We start from the raw sequence: 12,388 nt of genomic DNA, 5'->3' as shown, positions 1-12,388 counted from the left end.
AATAGCAGATCAAATCCAAGATTGACGCAACGAACAATCAAACAAGAAACTTGAAAATAAATGCAGAAGTGTTTATGTGGTTCGAATCCACAGATCCTCTTTCCACGGATAAGAAAATGAATCACTTTTATTCACTTTTGACAAAAAAAAAAAATATTATGCACATCCATCAATCTCACCCCAATTAACCTCAAAGACCTCATCATGTCCTTCCATGAAGTCGCTTGAAGATTGTGAATGCTCATAATAAAAATGGATGTGAATTATAACCTAGAAAATCAGAACGAACCAAAGAGGCATTTTATCAAACAGATAGGAGAGCTTTACAATCTTGAACTCACAGCAGGGGAGGGAGGGGAAACCAAGACTTCGAATTGAGGCAACAAGCTTACCAAAGGGGTCAGGGACGGGCCGGATTGCTGAGGCGATAGTGATGCGGCATTTCTTCACGAGGTTAGGGATTTCTCGACATTTTTGGAGACCTCGATGGTGATGCGGCGGACGGGGCAGACGTAGAAGGTGGTGCCGGGCACGGTGGAGGTGGTGAGGCAGAAGGCGGTGCAGAGCATCTACCAGAGGCACTCGACCTGCTTGCCAACCTCAGAGCACTCGAATTTGAAATTTGAAGTTGAAGTATGTACCTTGTTCACATAAGTATTATTTGGCATGCCTCACCAACTGTCGGAGTGTAGACAGCTGGGAATAGCTTCTCTACATTATCAATGAGAAGCTTGTAAAATAATCTCTCGGTTCTCTCCTGCAAAGCAGAATCAGAATCAATAAATGGCATCCATCAGATTCTTCTTAAAAGAAGTATAATGACTAAATCACCTATCTGAGCAAAAATAAATATTTGAAGTACCTCGAGTTCCATCATGGCTATGTACTTGTGCAGGGGAAGCTGATACTGGCGAAGGCTATGCATAAACTTTTGAAACTAATGGCAGCTGAAGGACTCCTATTTATCAAATAACATGCAGTAATAGTTACATCACCCCAGAACCTTTTGGGAATACCACTTGCAGCAAACATAGACCTTATCCTTTCAAGCTCTATTCATCCTTTCAATGATGTCGTTTTGCTGTGGGTTTGCCGATACGATTCTATGCCTTATTATTCCTTTATCTGCACAAAACCTTTGGAACTCTTCAGAAAGAAATTTCAATCCATTGTTTGTTATGAGGTATTTTAGCTTTAGACCAGTATGATTCTCCACCTCTTTGTGCCAATCAGTAAACTTTTGGAAGGTGTCAGACTTTGCCTTTAGAATATACAGCCACAACTTTCTGGAATAGTGATCAATAAGAGAGAGATACCACTTTCCACCTCCTACTGTCTCATTTTTGGATTACCCCCATAAGTCACTATGCACATATTCTAGAGGTCCATTTGTTTTTATCTGGCTGTTTAGGAATGGGAGCCTCTTTCTTTTTCCAAGAACACATTCATCACATGCCTTTACAGTAAATTTCTGGTGGTGTTGCAACAAACCTTGTTTGAGCATTTTATTAAGACCCTTTTCACCAAGATGCCCCAATTTGCCGGATTCACCAACAATTGTAGTTGCCTCAAGATAATAGAGGCTCTTGTGTCTTTTGCCTATCATGAAACATTTTGAGCCTTTCTTAACATGCAGCATACCATGATCAGAAAAATATGATTAGCCTTTTGACTCTAGTTGTCCCAAAGAAACTAGATTCCTTTTTAAATCTGGTATGTACCTTACATCTTGTAAAGTTCTTATAACACCATCATGCATCTTCATCTTGATGTTTTCAGTTCCTCTAACAATGCATATTTGATCATTCCCTAACACAACAGATCCCCCACCTCTTAGGTGTAGGCCATTGAACCACTCCTTTATGTGGACACATATGGAAAGAACAAGCCTAGTCCATAATCCACTGACTCCCCACCTTATGGTTGACAACATTCAACATCTCTGCTTCTTCAACTTGGTCAGCAGAATCAACTCCTTATTTTACTTTCCCTTCCTTAGCCTGTTTTCTTTTCCAAGAATAACAGTCTTTCCTTAGGTGTCCATGCTTTTTGCAGTGATAACACTTCTTGTCATCACCTTCTTCATTCTCCTTTGGTTTCTTCTGGTTTCCCTTCTTGGTCTGCCCATTTCCTTTCTTGAATTTGCCAGTCTTACTCTTCTTGATATGCAGATTTTCAGGTTGTGATTCTTTTCTACCTTCTGCAGTTCTTTGGCTCTCAAAACATTCATCACCTCATTAAATTTTATAGAGCTTTCCTTTCCAAAGAGCATAGCATCCTTTAGATGCTCATAACTCTTGGGTAAAGCATTGAGCAACAATATTGCTTTATCCTCGTCAGCCAGTTTTGCATCGATGCTTTCTAAATCATCTAGTGACTTATTGAACTCATCTAGTTGATCAGAAAGACTTTTATCTTCGGTGAACTTATAAAAATAAAGCAATTATTTCATATACAATCTGTTCGCAACAGACTTCGTCATGTACAGAGAATGAAGCTTATTTCATACCTCCAATGCAGTAGTCTCCTTTGCCACCTCACGAAGTACTTCATCGTCTAGACACAAAATGATGAGGCTGTGAGCTCTCTGGTCAATTTCAACCCAGCTGATCTTAGAGGCTTCTTTTGCTTTGGCCTTCTCATCCGCCGGTGGTGCCATTAGAGCATCAACAAGGCCTTGTTGAATGAGTATGGCACGCATCTTAATTTTTCACAAAGTGAAATTGTTTTTACCATTAAACTTTTCAGCCTCGAATTTTGCGGTCGACATCTTCTCTGATTAGAGCCTCTACCTTTTCCGATTGATCTTGCCCCGCTGTGTATTCTCTTCATCCTTCCCACAGACGGCGCCAAATGTAAATTCACAGCAGTTGAATAGCAGATCGGATCCAAGATTGAAGTAACAAACAATCAAACAAGAAACTTGAAAATAAATGCACAAGTGTTTACGTGGTTCGGATCCACAGATCCTATGTTCACGGACAAGAAAACGAATCACTTTTATTCACTATCAAATGAAGAACAATTCAGACTCAAGAATGAGCTAGTAAACTCAGCCTCTCAAGATCTATGATCTAGCTGCACACTTTTACTCTCTCGCTATCTACTGAAAATCAACTCTCTCACAAAATGAAAAACACACCGTATCTCATGACTGGAAACTGAGCTAAACACACACATAACTAACTAAAAGAACCATTATAGCATAATAACAAATCAGTCCTTATACTATAGCTAATTTGCACATAAGCCCAGATGCAATTGTGAAGTCACCATGCATTACATAAATAGAGATATGCTCGTGGCCAGTAAGGACGGAGCTTTCAACTACATTATATTCTACTACTGTATATCAATAAGAGAGCTCAATCTATCAAATGGGGGCTAAGTTGAAGTTATTTGATATATTAACCAATCAATAATACTGCACATTTTCTTTGGCGTTTCAACTCTCACTCTAATAATTAGTTTCTTAAAAACAATAAACTCTTGACTCTCTAATTAATATTAACTAGTATTTTTACCCGTGCATACGCACGGGTACGAAATTCACAAATATATAAAATATAATTATAAATATAAAAAGAAATATAATATTAAATAAAGCAAAATATATATAATAAATAACAAAATATTTTCTATAAATCAATTTCATAGAGTTTCATACAAACAATATTATTGAGAATAAAAAAATTTCAAGTTTCAAATATCAATAATTAGTAACCATTGATATACGAACATAAAATGAATCCAACCTATGAAAATAGGGGTGGCTAAACGGGGCGGGTCGGGTACCCTATCTGATTTTTGCGGGTACCCAACCCCAAAAATTTCCAAATTGCCCTACCCGTCCCGACCCCACCCCGACGCTACTGTCGGGTACCCTAATACCCGATGCGAGTATTAGGCCGGTACCCGCATATCCGTATTTTAGTGAATTTTTCTCTTTTTCTCTCTCTCTCTCAACTTACATATTTGTTTATAATGGATTTTTTTGTTTGATGTTCAAGCAAGTTCATTTTGTTTAATAATTAGTTATCATTATCAACGATGAGTAATTATAAAACAATTAATTAAGCATGTTGCATGCTTATTATTGCTTAGAGCAATGGTATTACAGTGGGTTGTTCATTTCCTAACTTTCTATTACACTCTAATGACTCTATATTAGACAGACTACGGAGACATTAACAATAAGGATTTATCAGTATTTGTGTTTTATTAGTTAGTAGTACTATTTCAAAAGGTAGGTAAATTACAAAAATAGAAAGTTTTGTAAATTAATAATTAGTATCAATTTTTTAAAGCGAATAATATCATTAGAATAATGTTTTCAATATAACAATATACACTGATTTAACTATATAAATAAATATGATAACAATTTAATCATATAACTAAATATGTTTACCATCTAAAATGTAAATTTTAAATATAAAAATCCAAGTAATTTTGGAATCTTAATTGAATTAAAATATTTGAAATATAAAGCCCAAGTTATTACGTTAAAGAAATAAAAAGCTCAAACTAAATTTAATTAAATCAATCTCTCATGTTTTAAAAAATCAATTAGTTTGAACAATCTAGGCAAACAAAACTAATTAAAAAATATAAAATGATGATAAAAAGAATACAAATTGCAGTACAATTTTTCTTTTTTGGAGCTAATGCAGTACAACTTTTTTGAAAGGCAAATGGAGTACAATTTAAACAACCCTAATTTTAATTGTAAAGCCAAGCAGCGCCGCATCATCTCATCTTCTCTCTATTTTTTTTTTTTCAATTTCTTCATTCTCTCTCTTGTAACAGAGAGAGCTTCTTCATTTTCTCTCTACTTTTCAAAGCACAAAACACACAGCACACTCGCACTGACATATACTCTCACCCACTCGGCTCCTCTTGTGCCGCGTCGCGCCGGCGCCATTGCCGGAATCGGCGCCTCTCTCTCTCTGCCTCCGACATCTCTCCCCCTCTGACCATCTCTCTCTCGTCACCTCGCCGGAATCATTCCTTCCTCGCTGTCTGCCTTTCTTCTCCAGATCCGTCGCCGCCTTCCATCAATCTCCCTCGCTCTCTTATCAGAATGGGCAGCAGCCACCCCTGCCGCCGCCGCCACTTTGCTCTCTCATCGTCGGCCGCTGTGGCGCAGGCGGTGCCCGGCAGCGCTATCCAGCCACAATCCCTTTACAGTAACTTCTTTTTCATTGTTTATTTCTCTTCACCTCTTCATAATACCGATCCACTGCCGTCACCGTCGAACTGATCGACCATAACCACTAACCATCTTGCTCCCTATTATCTCCTCTTCTCTCCCCTGGTTTATGGTAATGACGGAATGAATGAGAACTTGTGAGTATTTATATTAGATCATTTCTTGGAGCCAAAGCATCCTTTGATTTGTGGGAATTATAACAATTAAATTGATATTTATATTGATTAATTTCTTGGAGCCAAAGTATTTTCTTGGACCCAAAGTATTGGAGGTGCGGATCCTCTGAATATTTGTAAATTTACACAGCAGATAAATAAAAAATGAATACATGTTGGTTAAAAGGATGATACAATTTCCCGCCAAAATGGCTCCAATTGGCTCAGGTTGAGCTTTTATATATATATAGATTGTGTCAATTGGGTCTACGCCCATTTTTCTTAGCCCGCATTTCGTGTTTTTGTTAATGTCGTTATAGTATCTTCTTATCCAAATTATTTCAATGTATAAAGAAGGGGAAAAAATAGAATTTTAATGTTAATTATTGAAAATATAAAATGATTCGCAGCTAGATGCAGACAATTTCGTAGCTTTCCCCAAATCTCATTCATATCTGGAAAAGAATACTTTTTTTCATGCACGAATATCATGAATAATTATAATAAACGAAAGCTTATAATATATTAATAGGAAAATAAAAATTCCAACCCAATATCAACTGGTAAACTGGTCTATTCCGTGTACCTGCTCCTTTCTTTAAGCGAAAAGAGACAAAAAAACAACTCTACGTTTTGGATTTGCGAATCCTTCAACACGAAATTTTATTTCATTAATTGCTGTTCATATCCTTGTCTCGGTATATGGTAGATATGCAATTATGCATAGCTCATCCTGATTTCTTATTTATAATTCAACTTCTATGACTTACATTTTCAGTTGCATGAGACTAATTAATTGGGTTATAATTAGTATGTTTGCTCAAAATAATTTAGTCTCGAGTATTATCGTACGTAATAGATTTTCCTTCAATAATTATTCTGTAACTCGATCATAAACATTTTTTTTAGTACAAGACATTTTTGTAACTCTTTTATAACCAAAGAAGCGATTATTCTTCAATGGGTTTTGGTGAAAAGGGGAAGAAATGGATGCACTGCGATTGTTGAGACAGAATAAAATTAGGCATAATATTATGAGCTGCAATTTGGTGCTTGATTGCTTGATCTGTAATAAGGAGTTTCCAGTTGCAGATAAGTTTGATAAGAGCAAAAGAGAGAAGAATTTCAGATTAGTTGGAAGAAAAATATTCGTGAATAATTCATTTAAGAATCCGATAAGGTGATTCATAATTTTGTTGAGGAATTTTGTAATGTGGGATATATATTAAATTTTCTTAAAAATTAGAGGCTTCAATGTAAAAATGTGAATTAGAGATATATTCTGTAAAATACTGAAAGTCGAAGCTATGATTAATCCTTTAATTTATTGGGTTCAATTTGGAAACGAGTATTATTGGGCTATTATTTTATTAATAAATTTATGGTCGTAAACAGTGAGCTATGATCATTTCAAGAAAATGATAAAATAAGTGCATTTCTTTAATAGATAAATAAACTCAGAGGCACGAGGTGCTGTGAGCTTTGATGTATAAATAAACTCAGACTCATCTTCTTCAGCTGTACACATCTGATCCCTCTCTCTCTCTCTGGATCTCTCACATATCAGAAAGTGAAAATGGTGAATATTGTGGAAAACGTGAAGAAAGGCATAAGTAATCTTGTTGAGATTGTATCTTGCGGCAGCAGAGGCAGTAAGACTTCATCTTCTATTTGCTTCTTTATTGCTGTATATAACGCGCATTAATTTCATTTTCATTTTCAATTAATGTTTCAGCAAAGGAAAGTGATGTTGAAGTTCCAAAGATGAAAGTTCAGGTATATACTTTCATTTATCTGTTTGAATTCTCACGCCAAAAAGATTGGAGGAAAATATCCCTCCATTCACAAAAATTGTGAATAATATATTCGGACCCAAACAAACATGAGTTGTATTTTAGGCGTCCCATAAAACTTGTTACGTTTTCTTTATACATTTTTTTCACTTTTTCACATATCACACTTAAATATTAAATACTATTTTCTTAATCTTTGATTTTGTGATTGACAGACTAAATTACAAGCGACGACAGCAAGAAGTGCGGCTCCTGAAGACAAACCCAGTGGTCCTGGGGTTGAATCGAGTTAGAAGATGAGGCGATTAAAGAAACACAAAAATTCGCCATAGTAGTTATTCATTGTACTTCTATTTCTATTTCTCTTCTTTATTGTTTCAATTGTTTAAGTATCTATGTTATGTAGCGTTGCCAGATTTGCACCTTAATTAATATGAAGATTTAATTTGTTATACTCACCTCTTCCACCAAAAATGTGGTCTTTTCGATATTATGGTCGGGAAATAATAAGTGAAATATTTTCATTTGATACACATACCTTATATTTTCAATTTCATTCACACACAATTGTACGAAAATCTAATCAAGTTAAACCATTCAAGTATAATTGTGACTCATTTTTTTCACTTTATGCACATCTCTTAATTATTTATTGAAATTTGTGCCTCTTAAATCACACCACATTTTTAATAGACGGAGGGAGTATTTCTACGAGTATCTTATTCTATAAAGGAATACTATGTATATTAACATTTCTAAGAACTAAAAGGCTAAAATAACGTTAATTTCAATATAAACTAAAGCAAATATACTCTTGTATGCTTCCTCTATTTATGAAATATTTTTCTATTGAGTTGGATGTGAGTTTTAAGTAAACCTATATTTGGTACGTGAAAGGAACTTCACAATTTAAAAAAAGTGATGATAGTTATGTGTGTATAAATATAGTTAATGAGATTTTATGTGTGTGAGAATTTTAACAATGATCATAATTAATGAGATTTTGTCCAAAAAGAAATTGAAAGATATTTTGTGGATACATAAATATATTATATATTAATACGAAATCTGGAAATCTTTTATCAATCAATCTGACAGTCATGAATTGTCACCAAATATTCGCACTCAGATTCGAACTAAAAAAATAGTTAGAATACTTATACAACTGTAAGTGAAAGTAAAATAAACTTAAAAATTAGTTAGAAACTCATGCAACTGTAAGTGAAAGTAAAGTAGACTTTGATGGGTGAACTTCATGTTGTGCTCTTGGGTATTGGTTTTTGTATGGAGAATGAGCTCGGTCCTATTCTTGTCTACACAGATTCTCTTTTGACGGTGCATGTCGTTCATGATGATCATGGAGGGATGGGTTCGCTTTGTGACTATCTTTTTTAGGTTTTTGTGCATGCTAAAGAGAATATTGTTTTAGGACCGCTCTGTTAGAATTAAACTTGATTTGAAATAAATTATAGGAATTATCTAGAAAAATCGAGACAGTGGAAATCTAAGTAAAAGAAAGCTGCATGCATGTGTGAAATTAGGAAAATTGTAGAGAAATCTAGAAGAGAAAATTAGCTTTAAAAAGTCAAAAATGGTGATCTATATCACCGACCTATGGAGGCTATATATATGTGTGTAGCTTTTGTATTGTGGGATGCAGATTAAAATCATAAAGTGTTTAATTTGTTTTATTCACTCTCCTATCACTTACACACACACACGTCCTCTCACACACCACACACTTCACTTTTAATCCTCCAAATTTACTTATATTCTCATATATATATATTCCTATTATTCCAACAAAGTGGTATCAGAGCCACAAGATTCTACTTGTGGTATGGCGAATTTACAATCGTTTCAAGTCCCCATGCTCAACAAGAGCAACTTCGACAATTGGAGCATCAAGATGAAGGCGCTATTGGGAGCCCACGACGTTTGGGAGATCGTGGAGAATGGCTACGAGGAGCCGCAGGACGAGGCCGCACTATCCCAACAACAAAAGGATAGATTGCGAGACGCGAGAAAGAGAGACAAGAAAGCTCTCTGTCTCATTTATCAAGCGCTAGGGGACGATGATTTCGAGAAAATCTCAAACGCGAGCACCGCCGAAGAAGCGTGGGAGAAGCTCCAGAACGCGTGCAAAGGAGCGGAGCAAGTAAAAAAGGTACGGCTTCAAACTTTAAGAGGAGAGTTTGAGTCTTTACATATGAAAGAGTCCGAATCGATTTCGGATTATTTTTCAAGAGTCTTGGCGATGTCTAATCAAATGAAAAGAAATGGTGAAAAATTGGAGGATGTTAGAATTATGGACAAAATATTGCGCTCACTAACCCCAAAGTTTGAGCACATTGTGGTGACGATCGAAGAAACTAAAAATTTGGAGGAGATGACAATCGATCTCTTGTTGGGGTCGTTGCAAGCATATGAGGAGAAGCAAAAGAAGAAGCAAGAGATTTCAGAGCAACTTTTAAAGTTGCAAGTAAGCCCGAAAGAAAAAGAAGAAGGTTCGAGCAATGGCCATGGACAATTCGGGAGAGGACGTGGTCAAAGACAAGATCGAGGCAGAGGCCGTGGACGTGGACGTAGACGAGGACGAGGAGGCTTCGTCAATAGTGGTGAAAGAAATGAGTTCACAAGTGGTCGGGGGAGGAGCAACCCGCAATCGAGGTACGATAAATCCTCAATAAAGTGTTATAATTGCCATAAATTTGGGCACTATGCTTCCGAGTGCAGAAGTGAAAAAGTAAGGATTGAAGAGAAGGCTAATTACGCCGAAAGTACAAATCAAGATATTGGTAGTGTGCTTCTGGCATATAAAGGAGAAGCTGGAAGACAAGATGACACGTGGTACCTCGACACCGGTGCAAGCAACCACATGTGCGGGAAGAAAAGCATGTTTGTGGAGCTTGATGAGTCGGTAAGTGGCAACGTCTCCTTTGGTGATGAATCTAAAATTCCAGTTAAAGGAAAAGGAAAAATTTTAATCCGCTTGAAGAATGGAAGTCATGAATTTATTTCCAATGTTTATTACGTGCCCAATATGAAAAATAATATCTTGAGTTTGGGACAACTCTTAGAGAAAGGTTATGATATTCACATGAGAGATTATAACCTTTCAATAAGAGATGGCAAAAATAATCTTATTGCCAAGGTGCCAATGTCTGAAAATAGAATGTTCTTATTGAATATTCGAAATGACATGGCAAAATGCCTGAAAGCGTGTTACCAAGATAAGTCTTGGTTGTGGCATCTACGGTTTGGGCACTTAAATTTTGGCGGTTTGGAGTTGCTGTCAAAGAAGGAGATGGTGAGAGGTTTACCATCCATCAAACATCCCGATCAACTCTGCGAAGGTTGTCTACTCGGGAAGCAGTTCAGAAAGCCGTTTCCAAAGGAGTCAAGCTCAAGAGCTCAAAAGCCACTGGAGTTGATTCATGCTGACGTGTGTGGGCCAATAAATCCAAGCTCCTTGGGTAAAAATAATTATTTTCTGCTATTCATTGATGATTTTTCTAGAAAAACGTGGGTATATTTCTTGAAGCAGAAATTAGAAGTATTTGATGCATTCAAGAAATTCAAAGCTGCCGTCGAGAAGGAGAGCGGACGACAAATCAAGGCCATGAGGTCCGATCGAGGCGGAGAATTCACGTCAAGGGAGTTTCTAGAATTTTGCGAAGCAAATGGAATTCGGCGGCCCCTGACAGTTCCGAGATCCCCCCAACAAAATGGAGTGGCGGAAAGAAAAAATAGGACAATCATGGAGATGGCGAGGAGCATGCTAAAGACGAAGAATCTGCCTAAAGAGTTTTGGGCCGAAGCTGTGGCGTGCGCAGTGTACCTGTCCAATCGATCGCCGACAAGGAGCGTGTGGGGAATGACTCCACAAGAAGCCTGGAGCGGGAGAAAGCCAGGAATTTCCCACCTAAAGGTATTTGGAAGCAAAGCCTACGTGCATGTACCAGATGAGAGAAGGAAGAAGCTCGATGATAAAAGTGAAGCATTCATCTTTATCGGGTACGACTCTAACTCTAAAGGCTATAAGTTATATAATCTAAATACCAAGAAAACAGTGATAAGTCGAGACGTGGAGTTCGACGAAGAAGGAGTCTGGGATTTCAGCTCCAACGGTGACTTCACCTTCATCCCACAGTTAGAAGAACAAAGAGCAGAAGAGCAAGTTGGAGAAGTCCAACAAGAGCCAGTGACTCCACCAGCTTCACCAGTGCCAGTCACTGAAGACTCGCCACCATCTTTCTTAAATGAAAGAGCCACACCACGAGCAAGGAGTTTGGGCGAGATATATGAGGATACTGAAAGGTTAGAAGATCTTACCTTATTTTGCCTATTTGCTGATTGTGAGCCTGTTAGCTTTGAAGAAGCAGCAGATAGTGAAAATTGGCGAGTCGCGATGGATGAAGAGATCAAAGCCATAAAGAAGAATGATACATGGGAGCTCGTGACATTACCAAAAGGGCACAAGGCCATTGGAGTCAAGTGGGTGTATAAAGTTAAGAAGAATTCCAAAGGTGATGTGGAAAGATATAAAGCGAGGCTCGTCGTGAAAGGATATAGTCAAAGAGCTGGAATCGATTATGATGAGGTATTTGCTCCCGTCGCTCGCTTAGAAACTATTAGACTAATACTCTCTCTTGCAGCCCAAAATAGATGGAAGATTTATCAAATGGATGTCAAGTCAGCCTTCTTGAATGGGTATATAGACAAAGAAGTCTATATCAAGCAGCCAATGGGCTACGAGGTAAAAGGGCAAGAAGATAAAGTCTTGAAGTTGAAGAAGGCCCTATACGGACTAAAGCAAGCACCAAGGGCATGGAATAGCAGGATCGATAAGTACTTGGAGGAGAATGACTTCACCAAATGCCCTCACGAGCATGCCCTCTACGTTAAAGTCAATGGAGAGGATATATTAATTGTGTGCTTGTATGTAGATGATTTGATCTTCACAGGAAATAATCCAAAGATGATTGAGGAGTTCAAGAAGGCCATGTCAAAGGAGTTTGAGATGACCGACATTGGGCTGATGGCGTACTACCTCGGCGTGGAAAGTCAAGCAACTCGAAGATGGGATCTTCATCACACAAGAAGGATATGCCAAGGAAATTCTCAAGAAGTTCAAGATGGAGAACTGCAAAGCAATCAACACGCCAGTGGAATGCGGGATAAAATTATCCAAGAATGATGGAGGAGAAAAGGTGGACCCGACATTG

Source organism: Salvia miltiorrhiza, chromosome 4, assembly GCF_028751815.1.
Source record: "Salvia miltiorrhiza cultivar Shanhuang (shh) chromosome 4, IMPLAD_Smil_shh, whole genome shotgun sequence".
In the NCBI taxonomy this organism is placed as follows: Eukaryota; Viridiplantae; Streptophyta; class Magnoliopsida; order Lamiales; family Lamiaceae; genus Salvia; species Salvia miltiorrhiza.
Note: the sequence above shows the minus strand (reverse complement) of the source record.